The sequence below is a fragment of the Convolutriloba macropyga genome, chromosome 7 (genome assembly GCF_964194025.1).
Source record: "Convolutriloba macropyga chromosome 7, txConMacr16.3, whole genome shotgun sequence".
Taxonomy (NCBI): domain Eukaryota; kingdom Metazoa; phylum Xenacoelomorpha; order Acoela; family Convolutidae; genus Convolutriloba; species Convolutriloba macropyga.
The window spans coordinates 45,781,517-45,805,813 of NC_134474.1; the positions used below are offsets into that span (position 1 = coordinate 45,781,517).

Consider the following 24,297-nt stretch of genomic DNA (forward strand, 5'->3'; position numbering starts at 1 on the left):
AGAAAAGAATATTCAAAATAACGTCAAGCACACTGATATTACCGTCTGTGAAAAATTTAGAGGGGCTGTGTGAGGTCAATATTTCCCGTTCAGCACGACGTGTTTTAGTCAATCAGATCGTGTGTTCAACAGTTTTAAGTATTCGGTTAGGGCTTTATAAAACCTACCACAACCTCGGTTTTGAAAATTTAAAAATTCGAATAAAATTGGTGTTAGGTTTTCAAATCCATAATATAAATCAAAGCAATCAGCATTTCTCTTGCAGATAACTTAAACTTCTCATTTTTTTATTATAATTAATTTAATTTTAAAACAAATCCAATTTTTCTGTTTTCAATTTATTTCCAACTGCTTTTGCATCTCAAAAGTCTTCAATTTTGCGGTGTTTTGTAGTTTTATTATAAAATACCGAACGTGCCCCAGATTTGCATCGCAGTTTCTGTCATTTTTTATTTTTATTTATGACCTTTAAAATTCGTTTTTAATAAGATATAATTCTGTATCTTCTCATGTTCTGATTAATCAACTTTTTGACTTGTTAAATTTTTTCTGGACTCAAGAAAAATTAACGAAACTTCGCCATGAGCCAAATATAAATCCTTGATTGTCTGTTTTTGTTTTCATTAAAATTTTGCAATTTTGGCGTTTAGTTAACAATTTTTCTCTACCAAAAAGTTTAAATCGTTTTTGATGTTTTGGTGTTTTGCGATCAATTTCATAAAAAATGTAGTGAAAAGCCATCACGACGCAGAGATATACTAAAACATTTCAGCCTTGGTAGAAATCAACCAGAAATCCGATTCATAGAATGAACGAAATGAAGGAGACAAGCTTTGTATCTTAGATTTTGCAAAAAGGGGGTTACGCTATTTTTAAGAAATTGGGATGCTATTAATTTGTAAAATAAGTGAAAAGTCTTGTAGCACATTTCCACTCAAATTAGGTATCTTTTTTGCAATAAATTTGCCTCTAATTCTCAATTAAAAGAGCTCTATTGAGCATGCAAAAGTAATTTAAACTATATAAATTGAGCATGCAAAAGTGATTTTAAGCTTTTAATGGGATTTAAAGATAGAATTATTCACGCGAAAAAACATATTTGTTTAAAACTTTGGTTTTTTCGGTTTCTTTTTCGTGGACGTCACTTCATATGTGATACACACCCATTTCTTTTCTAGTACCATTACAGCAGATACACCACAAGACAGAATCTTTAAAATTATTTGACACCTGTAACTCTGTAACTAGACGTAAAAAAGTAAAGGACAATCATAAACCAGTAAATAGCCGCAAAAAATGTTGACTCAAAAATTATTAGACCCCTGTAAACCTGGTAAAAAAACGCAAAAATTGATCAAGCGAGGGAGGGATTTTTCAAAAAGAAAAATAAATGGACATTTAAAACAGACCCAGAAAAAAATGCTAGACTCATTTAAACCTGTAAAAAGATGCATAAAGGTTGAAAGAACTCAATATAACAATTCGTTCACTTAATTCAAATGCAAATCACTCAATAAATCAAATTTAGCAAGAAACTAAATAGTAAAAATTTCACATGTGATTTTTTCCCAAAATTTCCCTCTATCCGCTCTTAGCTTGTTTTGGACAATTAGGAGGAGTTAATAATTTGGTACAGGACAAACCATCGTTCTGTAGATTGAAAAAATTACCTAACTGCTAGGTGTTTTGATGAAATAGCCAATTCAACCGTAGAGCATAGGAAAAATTGAAACTGAGGGATTTCTCAGAAATTAATTTAATTGTCAAATTTTAATAAAATTATCTGAAAACAATGATGCTTGAAAACAATCAAAAACCTAAAAGATCATAAAAAAATAGTGAGGCGACAATCAACAATATCAGCTGATGCTATTTTCATTTTCGATTAACTTAAAAAAAGGAGTTTTTCTGAAATAAATTTATTTGTCAAATATTCTGAAAAATCCCTAAAAAGTCTTTGAGTTGTGCCAATTCCATTTTCAGACCTACAACTCGCATCAAATAAAACGATTGCGATAAATTTGAGCCCTATAAGGTATATAATTAACCTGTAAACCACTTTTAATCACTTAATTCCTATCAATTGATAAATGCGCATTAAGTTAGGCTTAAGTGCGGATTATACTTACATTCAAGCAAAAATTGGATACATTCAGTGCGAGTTATCTTGCGTTTGGAAATCTTTTTTGAGTCACCTTGCGTGCGAAAAAGAGATAATTAATCGAGCAGATTCGTGATATGTAGCGCGCCAAAAATTAAGATACGCTGCTTGCGTTTCAAACTCGCGGTTGAAATTTGGACACTTTTGCAAACACTGGTTGCGCAATTTCCTTCATTTTTGCCTGTTTTTGCTAAAGTTTCTATTTTTCACAATATTGTTGCATTTTCAATGTATTAACATAGGAAAAACGAAAAAGATTGGACAAATTTGCCCGTGACGATTTGAGTATACCTCTGCGGCGCAATGACAATCCTTTACTTTGAATTGCAATTCGATTTCAGCTCAAGTCCTCCGAAAGATCCCAACCTGAAGGATGGCAGCGTTATTTAAACCTTTTTAGCACTTACCACGCTGCCTCCCAGTACAAACGTAACTTTCTTTCTCTTTGAATTGGGTTGAACAGCGATAAATAACAAAAGATTATACGAAAATGTTGCATGGTTTTACCTGGCTACACGAACGAAATTGGTTCTGTCAGATAGTTTTTGCTTTTGTTTCCTTGGAGAACTAATAATTTGAGGCTGGAGCGTGTCTTGCGAACACTATTAATGGTCTTCCAGAACTCATTTGGATTCAATGTTGTAGTTTTGTTGAAGAATTGAGATCTGACAGAAGACAGAACCGTAGCTATGTATGTATTCCGAATCAGAGAGCTCGCTTTTGCCATAGGTACATTTAAAATATCCTTTTAGACTTTTTCTCAGTACTGTAGTCCTAACTTGTTGACATTTAATATTTGAACCATAGTGAAGCCCTGCATGGACACTTTTTGATTAAACTGTTTCCGTATTAGATCAATATGATCATTACACGGAGTGCGTCTATTGGTACCCAAATCTTATTTCTGGGGAGCTATCATTTTATAAGGTAAGAACTGCGAAAAAGCTGTTGTTTTGCTTCTAAAGCTTATGCATGGCGCATTTTTTTTGGGGGGGGGGGTGTCAAACATAAAATTTGAGAACTTCTGTATTTTGCAAGTGCAATTCATCAGAAACCCGAGTACATGATTGTGCACTCTCTGTAATTGAAAAAACCAATAAAGAGCTGCTATATTTCAGATCAAATTCACATTCTATAAATTGATAATTACCTGCGAATTGTCTGAAAACGTTCATTAACTGTAAATTGGATTGATTGGAATTGTGATTGAATTGAAAATTTGTACTCACTTGTTTTTGCTTTGTACTCACTCGTTGTGTACTGGAACAAGTTTCACTTAATCATTAAAAAGAACAGTGAAATCAGGAACCGTTTTGAAGCTACGGAGATAAAGAATAAAATGATGCATTCATATTCAAATATGATATTATCAATTCAACTTTGATTACTTCTCAAAGTGAGCATTAAAAGTAATTGATGCCATTTCCGCTATTCATACTCTGTTCACGGGGCATCCCCTCACTCCGTTAGAACAAGAGTGAAATCTACTCTCGAATTTAATCAGTTAAAAGCTTCACTGAATATTGTGCGATATTAATAGGATAAATCTCATCAACTTACGTCAACACAATTTCACTAGATTCAAAATTTTGGTTCATTTTGTTTGATATACTAATCTGCTTTCATAACGAACCGAACTTGATGTTGTTACATCACTGGAAAAATTAAAAGATTTTTTGCAATATTAATTTTTTGGGCAATTATTCCGACTCAAGGAAGGTAGAAAGAATAGATAGGTCAAGGCTAGATAGTAAAATTGTTTTGATGTTTACGAAGAACCAATTTAAGGGAAGAATTTTCTATTCAGAAACACTTGACCTATCTCAGTTAACATCATGAAAACGTATAATTAAAATTGGCAACTGTGCTTTGAATGATGCCCCGAAAAACAAAAGCAATAAAAAAACGAGAAAAAGGAAAGTTATCTATCACTGATTAAATAGATAAGATTGGAACACTTTTCCAATTTCCAACGGAGTAAAACGTTTCAATGATTTTTTGACGAAATTCAATATATAAGTTGATTTTGGTTGAAATGCTTCAAAATTAGCAAACTTAAAACTTGCGAGCCAAAGTTTCCCGAAAAATTTTTTTGCATTTTTTTTAGCACTATAAAGAAACATGCAACTCAAAAAAACGAAAAAGAAGAGGTTAATTCAAGTTGTTTCTAGCTGTGCAGCAGCAGTGAAGAGCATGATGAGAGAAACTTTAAAATTTGACCGAGCAAGCCAAAAAATGAATGTTTTGTCGCCAGCTGTACCATTATTCGCCAGCTGTACGTTTCTATCACCCATTGGTCGTAGCATGATATCAAAGTTCTAAATGAGACCAGCTTAAAAGAGACCTGTCAGTAAAAGGGCTTTTACGGTGGTGACAAGTACGATATAGCGAAAAAATTCTTCTCGCTCGAAACATCCGCTCTCCACGGATTTTAAGAAAACATTTTGAATCTGCTTTTAAAAAAAAACTAATTGAAGTGAGAACGAGTCATTTTCAACAGAAGCGAAAAGAAGAAACAAAAAACATAGCAGGACAAGTCCTGACGCACAATTCAAAGAATTTTCATTGACTTAACAAACAACTAGACCTAGACCGGAACGGACAATGAGTGAATTGGGAAAAACATTTCTAAAAAAATCAGATGAAAAAAACAAAAAAAAAAACAGAAAATCAATGTCAAAATGCTGCTATGGAGAACAAAAAACCACTAGTGAGATATGTAATTTTGATTCTAACAAAAAAACTAGGTCCAGAATGAGCTGTGAATGGATTGGGAAAACTATTTAGAAAAAAATCCGATCCAAAAAATTGAAAAAACAGTAAAAATCAGAGTGAAATTGCCGCATGTGAACAAAAAACCACTACCGAGAAACCGAATTTTTGTTCAAACACCGTTTTCTCACTCTACTTTAAATTTAGAGCGAAAAAAATTCACGCCGCAAAACCACTCGCTTTTTCGCTCCATTTCCTGTTTCGGCGTGACCAAAATCACTACTCCAATTTGACTTCAAAAATCATGAAAATGTGTGAACAGATCTTAAAAAAAAAACATAGCCGGAAGAATTCCGGAAACGACTCGAAGTGAAAATCTATAACCGCGATCCAACTACTCATCAGAAAAAACTTGCCTCCACTAATTTATAATTTTCCCGAAACCAAACCATAAAACAAAAAAGTAAAAACAAAAAAATCAAATCTGTTAAAATATGATTAAAAAATTTGATCAAATTTTGTCATACCTTGAGATCCCGAAATAACTATCTCTGCCAAAATTACTTCATCAAAACAACTATTACTTACTAAAACCACTTCAGTGAATGTTTTGAAAAAAACTTGAGGCCAAATTATGAAAAAAGCTCTTAAAAACAACTTGCACTAAAAAACTGGAAGTAGTTAGTAAATTTCTTAATTTTACAAAAGCATATAAATCCAAAGAAAAATTCTTTTTAGCCAATAGGGCATCCAGATGCTCGCAAAACAATAGACAAGTCATAATAGTCTAAGAAATTTGTCTCACAAAAACAGAAAAAAAACCCGAAAAACTGCAAAGAAAAAAATTAAGAAAAATAGTTCCAATTTTCGCAATTTTTGTCATATTTCGCAACAATAAAATGATTCAAATCCAAAATTGCCCATACTTATTACTTAACAATTAGAACAACTATTATGAACCCTAAACCTCCACAAATGCCATAAAAAATTAAGGAATAGAAACGGCATTCAAAAACATTCAACAAAAAAACTCTAAAATTTAAATGAGTTTTTTTAATAGTACATGGAAACATAAAGCCGAATAAGGTTCGATTGCAATTAGAGCAATGAAAAACTCGCAAAACGATGGGCAAGTTATAAAAGGGTGGGTAAGACACTTGTGTAAGATTTAAAAAAAGAAACGGCAAAAAATGAGAAAAATCGTTTAAAATTTCTCAATTTTTCAATCATTTTTCCTTAGAAAAAAAAATTAATTTATACCAACAAAACTTTAATCAATTGGTATCTGACAATTCCTTAAGTAACAAGCTTCTATTCAAATCCCACTTAAAGCAGTAAAACAAAAGAAAACAGGTAAAAAATCATTAAATTTCGTCTTAAAATCAGCAAAACTGATCAAAAACCTAGCATTAAAAATTAAATTAACTACTTGAAACCTTCAATTCCTATCAAAACAAACCTAAAATTAATACAATATTATAATCAAATCTCATAACCATCAAAAGTTGCAAAAAACTGCTTTTAAAAGCCGCACATGAACAAAAAAAATTCGCTCGCTTAGAAAAAATTTTTTCACACATCAATTTCTCGCTCTCTCAAAAACAGCGGTGTGAACAAAAACCACTCTCTTTTCGCTCCGCTCTTCACTTTTGTTCAGCACCAAAAGCACTCCAAATTTTTTCACGCGTTTCATTTCCCGCTTCAAAATTCACTCCAAAAATTGATTAAAAAAAAAGGACTTCTCCAATACTCCTCTTCGAGTCGTAAAAAAGACAGCGCCCCAATACAATTCAATTTCTTTGAATTGTAATAAAAAATTCTGATTATGGTTGGATAGAACCAAACGTCAGGTGCAAAAAAGCAATGAGCAAGTAAAGCGCTAGTTGTTTACTAATGAGAGAGATATATGAATAAACAAAGTCTCAATTATTCGATTATATCCGTCGCGGAAGAATGAAAAACCCACAAAACTACCAGTCATTGAACAATTGAAACCATTATTGCCTATGTTTAGTAAAAACTAATTTTTAAAGCAACCCTGTCGGTTTGAATGGTGTTTTTTTTTTGTTCTTCTAGACTGTATTATAATGCAGTTGGTTTCCTGGTTGATTATTCAATGAGATTTTTAGAATATCGTTTCACCTTTTCCTAAGATCTCAAAACTGTATTTAAAGTAGTATGCAATTCAAAAAAGTTGGAAGAGAATTAACAAAACCAAGAGGCTCGTTAAGGTGCGTACGCTCATAATGTTTCGACCCCGCTCATCCACATTCCTGACTAAATTGGCTACCAAATGATGAAGAGATGGAAAACTTTCAAAAACATACACATCGTTCAATGAACAACAAATGAAATAAGTTAATGCCACGATAGAGGGCCGATGAAAGTTGTTGATAATAAGACTACTAGAAAAGACAATAATAAAAATCAGACAACAATCATTATTTACGACCAAAACTCGATGTCTATAATAAAAAAAAAATCATAACAAAATCAAACTTGCATCACATAAAACAAAAACAAAACAATTTAACCTATACTTTATTAGAAAAGATATGAGTCTTGTCCACAATGAGACCGGTTAACAGGTCGACAAAAGGAGCTAATAGTTGCGAAGTTCAAAGATATTTTTTTTATTATTGAAAACAATTAGTTTCATAGTTATTAATATCATTAGATATCAGCTGAAACCAATAAAATGTTTATTTATATCTATATAGAAAGCAATTGAGACATCTCATTATCCAAGTTTCGATTGCGCAAAATTTAAGCCAAAAGTCCTTTTAAATGTACACAAAAATAAAAAACTAACATTTTATGAAATCTCATAGTAATAGTAGTAACAAAGCAAAGAAACGAATGTTTGAAGCAAAAACAGTTATACAGATTGAATCATAGCTCATGGGAAACGCTTTGTGAACTGTATTTTCAGAGACTGAAATACAAATCGACCGAAAAACGGTTTAAAAAAAAACGAAGCTCAAAAACCAATTTTTTTATTCGAAAAGTAATAATTTCAAAAGTCATATAAGACTTAAGATTAAAACAAAAAACTATGGACTAAATTTCAACACCTCAGGAAGTAAATTAAGCCTGTCAATAATGAGACTAAGTCACGAGCCAGCAAAAAAGGAAATACATAAGGAAGCCAAAACTTCAAACAATTTTACAACATGACATTCTTTAAGGCACTATAAATATAAGATGATACCTGCAAGAACTGTTAGTCATCATTTGACTTTCATATCAACAGCAACGAGTCTTCCTTATAAAAAAGACTACTCAAACATGACAACAAAATGAAACTCAAAATTTGAACAATTGAACAGTATAGAAATCTCGAAAACTCTTTTGAAACTAAATAGTCAAAGCAATCAGTCACAACGTATAGCCAAGCGCAAAACAAAAATTGTGAATCATCCAAAGGTATTTGAGATTTCTAATGATAGAGGTTGAGTTATATTTTGACGAAAATAAAAGCAAATAGGAGACAGATGAAAAAAATTCTTTTTTTAAATTTAAAAAGCCATTAAAACAAACAGCTATGAATTGAAATCTTTAACTAAGTTGAATAATACGTCCTGAGAAAGCAATTAAGATCCATTTTTACCGTATATATGGCGCGCAACAACGAAAAGAAAGAAAAACAGGCAAAACTAAAAAAAAACCATAAAATTATGCGAGATAACTTTCTCAGCTCAAAAAGCATAAACTATTCAACAAAAACAATTAAGATATCCAGATAAGCCTCTTTCCAAACCTTTACGTTTGGAAAGAGATAAGCCTCTTTCCAAACGTTTAGCTTTTTTCTTACAATGCCTTGTTTCAATTGAGTCTGCCAATAATGCGATAATTCAACAAGGAAACAAAATGAACTCATAAAGTACGCAGTAATGAAAAAATCTAGATGCAAAATTGAAAACGGGTAGTATCAAACTAAAGAAACCAATAGTTGGAAACAAAACTGTTACTGACATTAACTCACAGCAAGTCAATTTTCGCTTGTTTTTACTGGGATTACGCCCGAAGTTGAGAGAAATAAATTAAAATAGTGGCAATGTTCAAAAATTCACCGATTATTTGTCAAAACAAAATTATTCAAAGTTATAGCAGACACTAGATAACAACTGAAAAAAAGTTTAGCTTTCTTTTATACCTTCTAAAAGTTAATTTGATCTTTGAATGACGATAGTAAGCCATTGGGTTACAAAAAGTATAAGAAATGAAAGCAAAACGCGAGAAATCGATAATATATTTGCGAAAACAGTTTGTCTGAGCCATAAAAACCATGTACTTAACTCTGAAACCATAATAAAATCTCCTTGCATCTCAATTATCGTATACGGTATCTGTCATTTATTGATCTGTGATTAGAAATTCTTGTCCGTAATTTAGATAAAAACTTTTACATAGCGGAAATACTTTGAAAAAAAGGTAGCGCCCCACTAAAATCTAAAAAAATATCATAACGATGCATGATGAGATAAAAATCCGACCATATAGTGCCGAGCATCCTAAAAAACGCTCATTTGTTGAAATGGTTGCAAAATATATCAATTCTACAAAAAAAAAATTTTCATTATTAAAAAGAAATAAGGCGTTTTGCATAATTATCAACTTTGAATTTGCAAAGAAAAAATTATAAATCCAGAAGACACTTGAAGCCAGCGGGAGTACAATTAGCTTTTTTTGAGCTCAAGAAGAACATGGCTGCAGTTTTAAGCTGTCTTCGTTCAGCAAATTTGAAGCAAGTTGGCTTAAAAAAGGCCATTTTTCGACGAAAAACTTGTGAATTTTGAAAAATTTAGCTTAAATTCTAGTCAAAAAACTCGGATCGAACAATTCAGCAACCCTCCTCTATCCTTAGAGATAAAAACAGTAACACTACAAACAAAAATTTAAACATATTTTAGCAAAATTGACAAAAATTTGATCAAAATTAACGAAAATGTGGTCAAAAACGTGAACAAAAAGACAGCTGAATTATGTCTAATATTCTCAAAACTTTAAATCTCGATAACTCTATATAAAACGAAATATGAAATAATCTTTTCAATTCCATATTCTACGCTGGACGGGTTTTCTAATGATACCACTCACAACTCTCTACGATTATTATATCGATTGGCCAAAATTGTCTGAACAAAAAAAACCCATTCTAAATTTGCTAGAACAGGATAATTTGCTGCAAAGCAAGCACGAAAAAAACTATTTTTTTAAAAGAATTTCGATTAATTTTTCTTATCAAAGAATTTTTTGCTTTCATGCATTATTCCTTTTTTCCTTGACCTCCTTATTTAAATATCAAATGATTCTGCTTTGAAAAATATTTTTTTCTAAACGAATATTATATTGATTCGCCAACTTAAGTGACAATATTGGTCTATTTATTCTAATTTCCTAAAATCGCTTTAAATGCATACAATTTTGTTGTATTTTGAGTGATGTTGTAAAATGATCAATTTATTTTGCAACACTGTTAAAACAGTAGAGTTAAAATCAGTTAAGATTACATGTTCTCTAAAAGAGAAGAACTGATAAGATTTCCATACTTACACAAACCGCAACTATATTTTTGTAGAGAAATAATCTAAACAAGTTCCCCTGAAAAATTTTGAGCGAATTATTCTCTTGATTAACGAGGACAAAATTGTAAAGACTTCAACTTTGGTTGATTTGATTAATTTTTGAGCAAACTTTTCAAAAAATGACCAAAGATCTCGATTTTGTATAAAGTGGTAGCCAATAGTAGCAATTTATCGAAGAAAACCATAAATCATACTAAAAATGAAAAAAAAAATGTACACAGAGTTTTTTGGGTTGTGTAGCGAGGCTCTGCAAGAATGCTGCTTATTGCAGCCATGATTTTCAAACTTTTTTTGATTTAATAACGATTTTACTAATTCTTTCTCGAAAATTCTTTTGTACTTCAGACAAAATTACAAAAAAAAACTTAAGTCAATTCCAACATTGTTTTACTGGCCAACATTTGTTTCACTTCCCTCGTCAATATTGCACTTTTTTAACTAAAATTAATAGGCACAAATTTCAAATGATTATCTTAAAAAAAGTACAGGTGATTTTTGCAAAGATTTCAGCCAGTCCGATTTGAATAGAAAAAAAATTATCTACTTAAAACTGGATTAATTTTATCCACTGTCAAACTTTCAATTGTTTTAAGTTTGGAAAGTTCAATTTTATTGGCACAACCTGTTTGTTAGAGTTAGTTTATGGCTTGCACCAATAAAGATGCCTGATAATTTTAATTCTAATTTTACATACAGCCAATTAAATGTTTCTGCAACCAATTCCGAATAAGAGTAACTATCCCGAGGATTTTATGCACAAAGATACATAAATAGTTAAATTTTTGCCATCTAGTCGATAGAATATTGTTCATCTGGGGTCTGTATGTTGTTTTTTCTTCCGCTGCACTGTTTTTTTCTCAGGATGTGCTTAGACATTTTTTAGTATTTGAAGAATTTTGAAATAGTAAAGCTGCCCATTTCTAATAATGGATTTGCAGTAGGCGTTAAAAATCTAGGTTTTCTGTGGGATCAAGGTTTTCTCCCTAAGTGCTCAGACAAAAACCTGGTAAAACTGGTAAAAAATATTTGAAAAAAATGGATTTCCTGTCCTGTTTGTCATTGTTGCCTGTTTTTCTATACATAAATGAAAAACAGTCCTGTACGTTTTTTCACGTAGAAATGATTGTATGTCAAACATTTTTATGTTAAATTTTTTATTTCAAAAAACAAATATTCAGTTTGTTTAACCTAGAAACTGGAATCAGCATTTTGTGTACTTGTTTTTTCCCATGGATGAGAAACTTTTTAGAAAGTTTGTGTCCGGTTTGTTACTAAAGCACGCAGCATGTTACGTACAGGTCAAACTTTTTGCATTGTGAGCGCAGTTGTCTTCAACTTTATGTTGTCAGGACGTAAACAACAAAAATTTATGGAAAATTTAAATTTTTTTAATGGTTTTTCACTTTTTTGGATTTTTTTCCTTGTTTAATATATAGCCTTGGAAAATGTTTGTTTCGTTTTTAAGTAAACTTGACAATGAAAATGTAGCATCAGAAAATTTAAAAATGTAATATCACAAATATTGCGAAAAATGGTGAATTCTGCATGTTTCTCTCAAAATTTAGCAGTCGTTTTGAAATATCAACTTTTTTTCAGCTATTAGTGAAGTAAGAATTGTATTAATCAGTTTTTCAATTGCTGGAAGAAACTTTGAAATTTTGCATTCCCAGTTAAATGATACCTTTTCAAATTTTTAATTTGCTTTTTGAAGTTTTTCCTGCTGGCTGTTTTAAGGGACGTAAAACGGATTTGCTTTGATCACGCACTTATTATGCTTAAATTTTGTCTTGACCTTTTTGTGGAAACTTTAAAACAAAGAGGCTCGGTAATGTGCAAGGGAACATAATGGTTCGAACAAGTTTATCAAAATTCTTCGCTGAATTATCTACCAACTGAAGTATTGCGAGAAAACTTTTGAATATAAAACAGAGCACTGGATACTCGGGGATACTTCATTGACTCTCAAAATTAAACCAACATATATACCAGTGATGACAATTTTTAATTCACCAGAAATGAAAAAAGCTGTACTGAACAAAAAATTTAAACGGAAAGAACGAAATGAAGCTAATACAATTTCTCAAGCAGAAACATTTAGACAGTAAACAACAGAACAAAAAAAATCAAAATAGAACAAAAAAAAGAGAACTGTGTAACACATTTTACAATTTGTTGAATATTAAAACTTAAATACAATTAGCAAAGTACAGTAAAAACAATAAGTTAGTCAGGTGGGCAAATAATTTTGGCAGACAACAGGAAACGAACTTTGGCAGATTGTGAGTTAAAATTTTACCACTTTCAATCCAGTTTTCAAAAACTAAAGTACTCCGTCCGAGCTTTGCTTTAAGCAAGTTTTCAGCTTGGGCGAGGTCTTCTTAATTTCAATTAAAATTGGCATTCTCATTTCGGATTTAACAGGATGGAGCAGAAATCTTTCTACTGAGTGAAATAAGTCATGAGTGCTCGGATATTTTATCATAAAAGTGATTAAAAACTCCTACAAAGCGCATTATCAACAATTGACGTCGTGAAATGGTAAAGAACTGAATCCAGGAAGACGATGAATTGGTAAAGTTAAAAAAAGAACTGAATTGCAACAAGAGGAATTAATTAAAATGACAACTTAGCCAGCAATATTGTTATGAAAAACAGCTACATGACTAAAAAGGTGGCAAAGACACAAAACAAAACAATTATCTCTATATATGCTAAAACAGAGAAAGAAGAGAAAACTTTGAAAAGGGATTTCTTTATTCAGTGAAAAATAGTGGCAAAAAAAGTGCAAACGATCACAACCTGAATGATAATTGATGCATAAAAAAACAAAGTTAAAGAAAAATCAATTTTGATTTGAAGGAAAAGATGAAAATTTTTATCAACAAGACTGAGCTCCACATCGACAAAATGAACAACAAAGAGAGAAAGAAAAAAAATTCTGAAATTTTTTACAAGTACATTTAGCGGTAGGCATCAAAAACCGCACATAAAACATGCATTGAAAAGAAAACTAAATCTGATGTAGGTCTCATTGAAAACGCGATTGAACCTGTAATTAATGAAACCAAAAGACAACACCAGAAAAAAACTAGGGGCAAAACTTAAGGCGCACATTAGAACTAGAAGCATTCAAATAGAACTAAGCATTAAAATCTTATAATCATATCACATATAGTCTACCAGGAAGAAAAAACATTTAAAAATGCATGAAAACATCAACCACAGAAACAGCTGCCTTTTGAATAGTAAAATCAAAAAGCGAGACAACAAGAAGCACAGAAAAAGTTAAAAACAAAACAATACAAAAACAAATTATGAAATTACTTCGTATTAAGCTCATTTAAATGTTTTATTCTCAACTAATTAATCTTTTATAGGTTCAGATGCACCTCCTTTGTAACCCATTTAGATATTTCAGCATTGGGACTCAAAGATCAGACTACAAAAATAATAACAATAACAAGAAAAACACAAGTTTTTTGTAAATAGAAATAGTCAAAGGCGCAAAAACTTAACTGGTCATTTGAAAATGCTAGCAGCCGCTCAGAAGCCTGGGAAAGAGGCCACAAAGACGTCTGGTTGATGACATTCAATAAATACACAACAAAAAATCCTATCTTCGTAACTGCAAAATTCAATAATATTTTAATACAGCATAATTGGAAGTCTGAAAATAATAGTATCTATGTACCATTTCAACACGTCTCTCTATACTAATACCAACGGCACGCAGATAAGTAGAATTGACAGCATAACCAAAAATTGAATTGTCGTATTTTCAAAATTTTCCAGTAGGCAAAAAACTTTTCTCACACACCAAATTCGTTCGCTCCACTTCAAAAGGAGTCTGATCAAAAAGTGAACTCTTTGAAACTACTGAATAGGTGCCTCAATTGCAATTTCAACCTGATGAAAACGGCTGCCCAGTTTTGACTGTTCATTTCGAAATTGAAAAAGTGATCTTAAAAAGGACGATAACAAAAACAATTCTTAAAATCTTAACAAACGCAAAACTTATATATAACGGAAATAATTCCTAAATTTTCGGGGTGGTAACAACAGACAATTAATCACGCGCTATCTTGTTTTAGCGCCTGTTTTGAGAAGTATCAGCATCTTTACACAAAATAATTGATTTTTTCCATACAAGGTTCTTGCTAAAAAACATATAAAATGAAGCTTTGCAAAAACAAAGACTCAGCATTTCTGTCTTGTTTTTAAAAAATTTGAACAAAATAGATTTTTGGTGAAGTTTTATTCAGGGCGAGAAGTTTCGAAAAAGTTAAAAAACCCCGTGAATTTTAACCGATGTTCACAAAAACAAAAATTCGATTACTCCACGCATTACGGGTTTTCTAAAGATACCCCTCACATTTCTCTATGATAAATATATCGATTCACTAAACTTCACTGATTGATATACAAACCCAATTGAGCATTTAGTTCCTCCTCCTACTAAGTGGAGTCGGAACAATAAAACTGCTACCATACAATCTACATCTTTCTGATCGAAAGCTTTTAATATAACTTTTTAATTGTAACATGTGCATCCATGACTGGATCCCTATTTTGAATAACTGCAACAAGCAAATATTCCAGTCAGACAAATTGTAAAAATCAGCCATATCGGAAAAAAATTAAATAGTTAGTTTTCCTAGCATCTTAGTTAGTTCTTGATATGTGAAGGACTTCCACACGTTCATATCAGCTATTATGTTGAAATCTCTGATTATGAGTAATTTATGCAAGAGTTTATGAAGAACATGCCGCTTTTCTTGCAAGATGCTTGTAGGGTTTTTGCAATGTAAGCGTAATATCATGCAGAGAAACTTGTGATATCCTGTATGAATTTCGCGATCAAAACCGCTGATTTTGTTTAGAGGAGTGCTTTAAATTCCTTAAATTCCAAAGATTTGAAAATAATGTCCATTCGTCAAAAGTAGTTTATCAGTTCAACTTAGATAAGGTTAACAACGATTAATTCATTCAAACTTTTGCCTTGCGAGACTCGCATTAAATCTTGAAGTTTCTGTGTTTTTGAATTTTTCTTGCCATATCTTGCGAGATAGCAGGGCAGAGACAGTTCGAATAAGGTATATTATTACAACTTTTCAAAACATGTTTATTAAAAGCAACTCTGGAATTCTTCCTCAATGAAAAAAGGGCTGATTGAAAACGGGGTTTTTGAATAGCGTCCTATTTTACTGCTACATATGTTTACAAGTCAAGAAAATCTGTAAATTGTTTAAGCAAGAGGAAATGACATATGGTTAGTATTAATTACTAATCTATTAAAGGTGATAATTTAAACAATATCTTAGCTGACAGAAAGTTGAAAATGTTGAGCCAGCTTTGAAGAATTAAGAGACCGATAATTTTCCATAATGAATGAACTTCAAACAAAAATTTTACACTGAAATGTTTTATGCTTCGCGGATTTTAATAGCTTTCCAATCACTTTTCATTTTTAGGGTTAGGTGGCAAAAATTGACAAAATTACAAACAAGCTCAAGCATAACTTTTCCTCCCAATTTGATCACTATCACCAAATACTTGGGCTAACTTTTTTCCCTTTTTCTCAACAAAGAGGAAATTAATGGCTAGATGGGACTGATGTTATTGCTATGATGGAAATTGCTATCATTAATTTGAAAGTTTCGAACCTTGCTGGCTATTCCCTAATAGAAATAAACCTGCAATAATAACCGAAGTTAACACACTGTGATAGGTACACTCGATTCTCGAGCTCTCCGCTTTACAACGGGTCGAGATTCTACAGAGAAATAATATGAAATTTGAGGTCAAGAGCTGTGAAAATCAAAAATTTTCGGCGAAAAATGCCCGCATCTTCTACTAGTGAATACAGTGAAAGTGATTTTTACGAGTTTTTGTACAACATGCATACATGGCATTCACCGCTATTCTTTCAAAAATTGACACAATAACTCGATTTCTCAAATCTGAATTGCCCCAAAAAATAAGCATCTAGGTCAAAGTGCTGAACAATACTCAATAGCAGAGATAAAAAGTGTTTTTAATATCAATTTTTTGAAAGAACGCGACCAAAGTATTCTCCAAGTTCTTTTTATTTGAGCACATTTTACATTGAAAAATGTTTCAATAAGGCTCCATTAGATCGTTTTTTCGGTTATGTTTATTCAGAACCATGTTGCCATTTTTAATCAACTTTCACACAATAGTTTCCTTCGTCGTAAATGAGTAATCCTTAAAAAAAAACAAACATAAATTATGAGCAACGTTAACACAACAAAAATGTCAGAAAATTGAAGTCATCATCAGAATTGGAATTTTCACCACTTACAAAAATTATTTTCATTTTCTAATCAAAGAAAACGACACAAACGCTAAGCATTTAAAAACTTTACCGCTTTGTTTAATTATATTTATATAAATTCAACATATATTAGCAATTAGATATTATTCGAAACTTTTTCAGATGTACAAAAAATTTTCGATATTAAAAACAATACAAAACGGAATATATCAATGATGTAGATTAATTTTGATTAAAGAATTACCCCCATCTAAATTAGGAAAAATGACAATTAAGCCTACTTAGAGAAAATAGTGTAGAGAGATAAAAGTTATATTTTATATTCAAAAATACATATAGGCTTAAATAAGCTAAATATTCAATTACCTTACTCTTAAAAGAGAATGACGCAATTGGATAAACCATTCAGGTTCTATAAAATGTCCCACGGACATTTTATAGTTTTACTTTTTTGCCATTTTATCAGCAGCGAATAATATCGCTGCTGCAATTCAATGTGATCGGAATTATCCCGTCATAGAAACTGCATATGCCAAAGCAAAAATACAGTGATGAACAAAGTAAGAAATTAAAAGTGAGATATCACGGAAAAAAAATTTCTGCAGATAAGAAATAATTCTAATTCAAAATTGCTAACCAATTCTCATCTATATCGATTAAGGAATAGTTAGAGATACTTTCCAAGTCAGAATTTTATTCAAGGAAAAATAATAAGTTACTGATGATATTCTAACGTAGCAAAGTTCTCACTAACTTTCTCGACCCTTTCCTTTTAGATTAATATATTGTATCTTCAGTTTAGTTTTTAACAATCAGATTTTGTTTTAATTTATATCGATACTAAAATTATATAAATCTTATATATATATATATATATATATATATATCCTATAACCAAAGTAGTTAGTAAAATTTAATTATTAAAATCCTTTAGAAATTTTATGCAGCTTTTCAGGTTTAGAAAGATCGCTTATACTAAAGGTTCGACCCTCGAGTCAGAAGTTTGAGGGAAACTTCGCACCCCCATGCCCTTAGTACAAAATAGTGCGATCAGTGAGGCACGCAAAATAACTTCTATCTTTCTAAAGCAAAAAAAAACAAATTCAACACATTGTCCTTCTGAGGAACGCCAAGTAGAGCAACCTCTTCCAGAACTAGCAATACAACAACCGCAGTGCCAGATCTAGCAAAGCTAGCACTGCTACTGTTACCAGAAATTTAATTGATACCCATTCTCTCATCCTAATATGACACTTCTCTCTTGAATGCACCAAGGGCGAAATGCAATTGGGTTCTGGAGCTCCAATGAACAAAAAACAGGTTTCTCTTTAGGTACTACGGTACCGACAGACTCATTCTCACTAGCAAATCAACAAAATAGACCAAAATCCCTATACAGATTGCTAATAACGGGAATTGCATCAGAGTGTTTTCATACTGAAGATCCCAAAACAAATCTAAAGCAAACAGAAAGCAGTTTCATAAATCGATTCAAAGATAGACATGATCAATATAAATAGTGACTAGTAGTAGTAGAACATGCCACTAGACAAGAAGAGGAATTGTTTCCACCGTATTAAACACGTTGTTGATAGGAGATGGCTTGAAAAAATACCCGCTAGGCTAACAGATCCTGGACAAATTGCCACCGAAAAAAGGATACAGCAGAGGCAGAAACAGCAAAACTACATTTGTTTTGCTATAACAGGACTACAGCCCCATCTCTAAAACTCAAAGCTCATGAATACAGGATAGAAAGTCTTGATAAAACATAGAAAGTCTTGATGAATTTCAATTTTTTTAAAACAAAAGACCTAGCATTTACTGTTAGCACTGATGGAACAGTAAAACAGACCAACATTAATAACTATAGCTTCCAAGCGTAAATGAAAGCGCATAATAACCCAAGAAGAAATAACGATGCTAGCGCTATTAGGTCAAGGCTTTTCAAAGACCCCAACAAAAAAGGGCGTCCAAACAAAACACGCTTTTGTACCTAATGCCGTATTCATTTGTATTCCATTTTCAATTACCCTAAACGTAGGATTTATATAAGATTTAAAACGAAAAAACACTCACCGAAGAAAAAGAGAAAAAACTTCCTTTAGTACTGGCTACAAGAAACAAGATAACAATAAGCCGTCTTTCAATAACTAAAATTGACCAAATAATGCTAACAATGGACAAGAAAATTGCAGGTACGGTAATAAACACTACAACAGCAATAATAACAAATCGTATCAGCAAAAATTCCCCCAAAATAAACAGATTAGTCCCCAAGAAACTGATGCGAGACAAAAATATTGTTGGCGCCACTTCAAACCAGCTACAAAAGCCATCAATCAGACAGCAAGAAATAACGTTTGAAATTGAAAAAACTTGAAATTCATCAAAACTCAAAAATGTTCAAAACTGAAAATTTTTACAAGTTGGGATCGAAATTTTGTACTCCCCACCCCCCCGATTTTAGAAGGGAAAATCTGAGCAACATGAGGTTATGGCAAACGGTTACGGTTACCTCTAAGCTTTTCATGGACCCAACGAACGTTACTGCATCAGACCCACAAGTCTTGCCATTAGCACTGAAGTTGTTTATTTTATGATACTTTAGGTGATCATTAAAGGTCAAATACCGTATATTCCAGGCATTTAGAGCAACGTAACAGCCATCAGTGCTTATGTCAACAAAAGTAAATATTGCAGTGATTTGACATTTACTATGTAAACAAGGACCTAAATCATTTTCTTGGTTAACCATTCAAAAACCAGTAGTGATGATGTTTTAGATGACAAATCTTTGATAATTTTTTTTAACCCAATTGTTTGAATAGTGAAATTGAGTTGTGTTTACAACCATTAGGAACTGTTACACATCAGTTGGTTCTCAGATTGACTAAAATTTGATTCTTTAACAACTTTAGTCCCTTTTGCTAAGTTTTGCTGGATCTTAGGATCTTGCGAGATTTAAGTTAGTTGAGCTTACTTGACGAGAATTTAGAAACAATACTAACTACTGGCTGAAGACTTACAAACTTCAACAGGAGATTGAACATAGATTGTCACTAAGAATTTTCTTAACTTCAATCAACAAAATTAACGTTACAGTCCTTTAATATTTCCGAGCGACTAATTGTTGCCGCTGAGATTCTTGAGCAGCCACAAAATTTGGTCCGCCAACCCGGACAACAACACGAACAACAACGATTCAGTTTGGTGGACCAGAACGACACCCTTACGATGACTGGAAAGAGCCCCGATAGACATTGGAAAACGGCTGACTATAATATGTCAAGCCAACTCACGAGACTAGAAAGTGAGCAAACTAAATTGCTCAAAACACTTGACGGACATCTTGCTGATGGGAAAAGTCAATTTGCTCAGAAAAAAAACAGTATCTGCAGAAAGAGCATATCAATGTTTCTTCGAAACTTACGATGAAATGGAAGAAAACAGACAACTGCAAAAGTTATTATTAAAACCAAAATTTTTTGAAGTTTTAGACAATGACACCAAGCGTATCTTAGAAGAAAAGAGTCAAGTTTTGCGATGAGTAGTCGAAAAGGTCCCTTTCTCCGAGATCTTGAACGTTTCCGCACAGAATTGGTTGACTGTCGTAAAGACACACTACAAGCATACGTGGAAGCTACGAAACCAATTTATAAGCTGTCAAAGTTGGAAAAAAACTTAAAGTCAGAAAATTTAAGCGACTCAAAAACAGACATTGTGTAACAAAATGGAAGAGCAAGTAGAAAAGTTAGTTTAGATATGCACAGAATGGATACAAATAACCAGGCCAGAAGTCCGCGCCGGAGAGTTTGTGGATCACTGATATTAAAAGTCACTATCGAGACCTGATCAAGCTCTACAGGCACAGCAAGGATTCTGGAAATCAAAGATCGTTAGCTTCATCCGCATCGGTTGGGTTGGTGATGAAGACCCAAACAAAACTGTAATTGATAAGGAAATGCAGAAATAGAAAATGTTTAGGAGAACGTCGAGGTCTCTTTCAGGCATTCTGCTACACAAGGAAGCACAAAACACCCCAATATTGCCAACTCAACTCGCGAAGAAGAAAAGAAGACGACAGGTTGATGAGGTTGATGAAGTTGAGAAACAGAGCAACGACTGCGAGAATGGCAGTTGGAGATAGAGCAGGAACGTGAGGAAATAGAACTTCGTCGTCAGCAAGAAAAATTGCGTTTACAGCAGCAAAAACAACAACGAGGAGAGGTTTTACATTTACAACAACAACAACAAGAACAGGAGTTACGTCTAAAGATGCAACAACAACAAGAAGACGAACTGCGTCGTCGACAGCATGAGCGATACCTTGAAAACGAAAGAAGGAAAACAGAGGCCGACGAAGAACAAAGACGTCTGAAACTTGAGCTGACCAAAGGAAGCTCAAGGGCATCTGGATCAGTGGCGGATGAGATAGAAAGTGTTGGACCAAGACGCAATCATGAAATAACAGCCGGGTGGGCAGAGTCAGTGGCTCAACAGTCTGTAGACGGCCACTATCTCCAAACGTTGTTATCGACCCTGCAAAAATTGTCACACAGGACAGAGTTGACAAACGTTTCAGCACCTACCCGAAAACTACCCCGCTGTTCCAACAGGGTAAAGGCCTTTTCTCAATGCAATTGACAGAACCGAGTATTCTCAAGAAACAAGAAATCCGTAAATCAATCAGAGTAACGGACCAACCATCGCCGCTGACAATGACGATGTTTCAGCAGCAGGGAACGTCAGCAGTTCAAGACAGAAACAGGAGTCAGAGTCCCATTAAAGACTCGCAAAACAGGTCTGCCGAGAACAGAAACAGAAATACACTGAACCAAACCACTCCCCAAGTCATTTACCAACCAGTACCAAGCAGTGGTACCAGTGGCTTGCCAAAGCTAAAACTGACTGAGTTTTCAGGAGATCTTCTGGAGTGGCCAGAATGGTTGGGCCTTTTTGATGTCCTTGTTCATCAAAAGCAAATCAGAGATACGGAAAAGAGGCATTACCTGAAGACAAGTCTAACGGGTCTCAAGCAAAAGCAGCAATATCGGGAATGGGATTCAGCTCACAATCGTACCATCATGCTTGGGATATACTCAGTGAGAAGTTTGGCAGATCAGATGTCATAGTCAATGCTCAATTCAAGAAAATACATACTCATTCTCCAATTCGGCACGACGATTCTACAAGCATTGTCAAGTTTTCAAATGTGGTTACAAATGTGGTGGACACCTTGACTGAAATTGGATACACATCAGAGCTAGAAGCAGAAGCAGGGTTAAGTTCAACAACGAGAAAACTTTCGCCGCAACTGAGAGAACAGTGGTTGCAGTATATGCAAGATCGTCGACTACCGAGAGGCAATTTGACTGTTTTTAAGGAATGGCTTGCCTCCAAAGCAGTAACTCATGAGAACCTTTTAGAGTACCTTTGTTTTAAACGCTGAAGAGTCAAGCAAACGCAAGAATCTCGAAAGTCACTACAAAGAGGGACAACACCGCGTTTGGACTTGTGAAAACTTCAAATCAATGAAAGTAAATGAACGACGCAATCAAGTCCAGAAGTTCCGACTGTGTTTCAATTGTTTGAGACCAGGTCACATGTCCGAGGACTGCAAAAGCAGGACCTGTAGTTTACGCAGCTGTGGAAGGCAACACAACAGACTTTTGCACAGCGAATTACCGAAGAAGGATACTACAAAGAATGTCTCAGATGCTACAACGGCAGTAGCAACTAACATCACCCAAGGAGGACTCCCAGTGGTACGAATTAAGCTGACAAAGAGAGATTTAGACCTAAATGTAATAGCAATGTGTGATTCAGGATCCTCGATTTCATTTAAAGACAAGTCAGTGGTGTCTAAACTTCCACTTCAAGGCCGAAAAGCGTCCTTATCAGAAGCAGGGATCCATGGCTCACAAGATTTCAAGACTGAAATAGTGCCCATAGCTGTTTCAACGCATGAGAAGTTTCAACCATTGACAGCCGTGCAATTCTATGTACACGAGAAACTCAAGTTGGGTGACCAAATTGTGGTGAAAGACCGTTACTCACAGCTGAGGAACTTGCCAAATCAGAGCCACAACCTAAACGAGGTTCAGGTGATTCTTGGACAAGGTTGTTACGACATTCATCACCGTTTTGAATTCAAGAAGTCAAAAGACAAAGCTGCACCATGGACAGTGAAATCAAAGATCGGCTGGGCCTTAAGTGGTCCGCTACCAGCGAAGCAGGCAGCAGCTCTTGTCACAACAGCAACATCAATTGCAGATGATAAACTAGCAAACCAGTTGAGATATTGAGTAGAGATATCAGTTGGTGGGATATCGAGTCCTACGCTTCAAACTGCGATGTCGCCGGACATTCAAAAGAAGAGCAACGAGCAATCAAGACGTTGGAGCAAACAGCGCGACTCAACGGTGAAACATACGAAGTAGTGATTCTGTGGCGAGAAGACGAAGTGAAGTTGCCAAACAGCTTCTACTCTGCAATGGGGCAACTCAAGTCTCTAGAACGGCACGTGCAGAAAGACAAAACGCTATAGAAGCGCTAGCAAGAAACCATTGACATAGATGTCAATGCTGGATACGTTCGGAAAAGTGATCAATCTGAACTGAATTAAACCAAAGACAAACTGCAATGGTATTTACCGCATCATCCCGTCATAAACCCGCACAAACCTGAGAAAGTCCGAAGAGTGTGCAACGCAGCAGCAAAGTACCAAGGTGTAGCCCTGAACGACAAAATTCTATCTGAACCAGATCTGCTGAAGAGTCTGATCGGAAATATTTTTTGCTTCCGAGAACACCCAATAGCTTTATCAGCAGACATAGAAGCGATTTTTCAAGTCGCCGTCCTAAACGATGGCAGTTGATGCTTACGATTTCTCTGGCGTGAAGATCTAGAGCAGAGGATAGAACTCTACGAGTATATACGACACCTTTTTGGGGCGAAAAGCTCTCCAACTTGTGCAAATTACGCTTTGCACCAAGTGCTGAAAGATAATGCAGTCAACGACGAAAGTATCGCCAAAACGATTCAGCCAATCTTCTACATAGACGACTTCCTAATGTCAGTCAGAACACCTCAAGAAGCAATCGAAATCTACCTGAAAGTCAGAGACATCCTCATCGAAGGTGGATTCAAATTGACGAATTGGATAACAAGTGACGATGAAATCAAGTCACAGATCAAAGAGACAGACAGGTCAACGAAGGTTGTGAAAACTTTCGAAGCAGAACCACAATCATCTTCAATCCTAGGACTCAACTGGAAAGTGGACATAAACGGTCTCATTATCTGTCGTGGAATTGAGCAAGAAGTTCCAGCAAAAATAACTCAGAGAATTGTCCTATCCTTTGTCTCAGCAGTGTTCGACCCACTTGGGATATGTTCACCCTTCACCATACGAATGCGGTTTCTACTCAAAAGCAACTCGGCAGCAATTGGTAAAGCATGGGACAAAGAGTTGTCAGCCGAACACTCAAAACTATTCAGTGATTTTTACTCTGAGTTGAGAGAAATAAGGACGATAT

At 33.8% G+C, this 24,297-nt stretch overlaps 1 protein-coding gene and 1 long non-coding RNA gene across 2 annotated transcripts in view; both read right to left on the reverse strand.

Annotated features, from left to right (window-relative positions):
* Positions 1-3,615, reverse strand: part of LOC142342316 (uncharacterized) — a 34,951-nt gene extending 31,336 nt beyond the window's left edge. The window contains exon 1 of the long non-coding RNA XR_012759166.1: positions 3,391-3,615. This is a non-coding gene — a long non-coding RNA (uncharacterized LOC142342316). The remainder of the gene's footprint in view (positions 1-3,390) is intronic.
* Positions 1-24,297, reverse strand: part of LOC142342913 (uncharacterized) — a 486,697-nt gene that overhangs the window by 384,717 nt on the left and 77,683 nt on the right. The gene's annotated exons all lie outside the window — the stretch shown is intronic.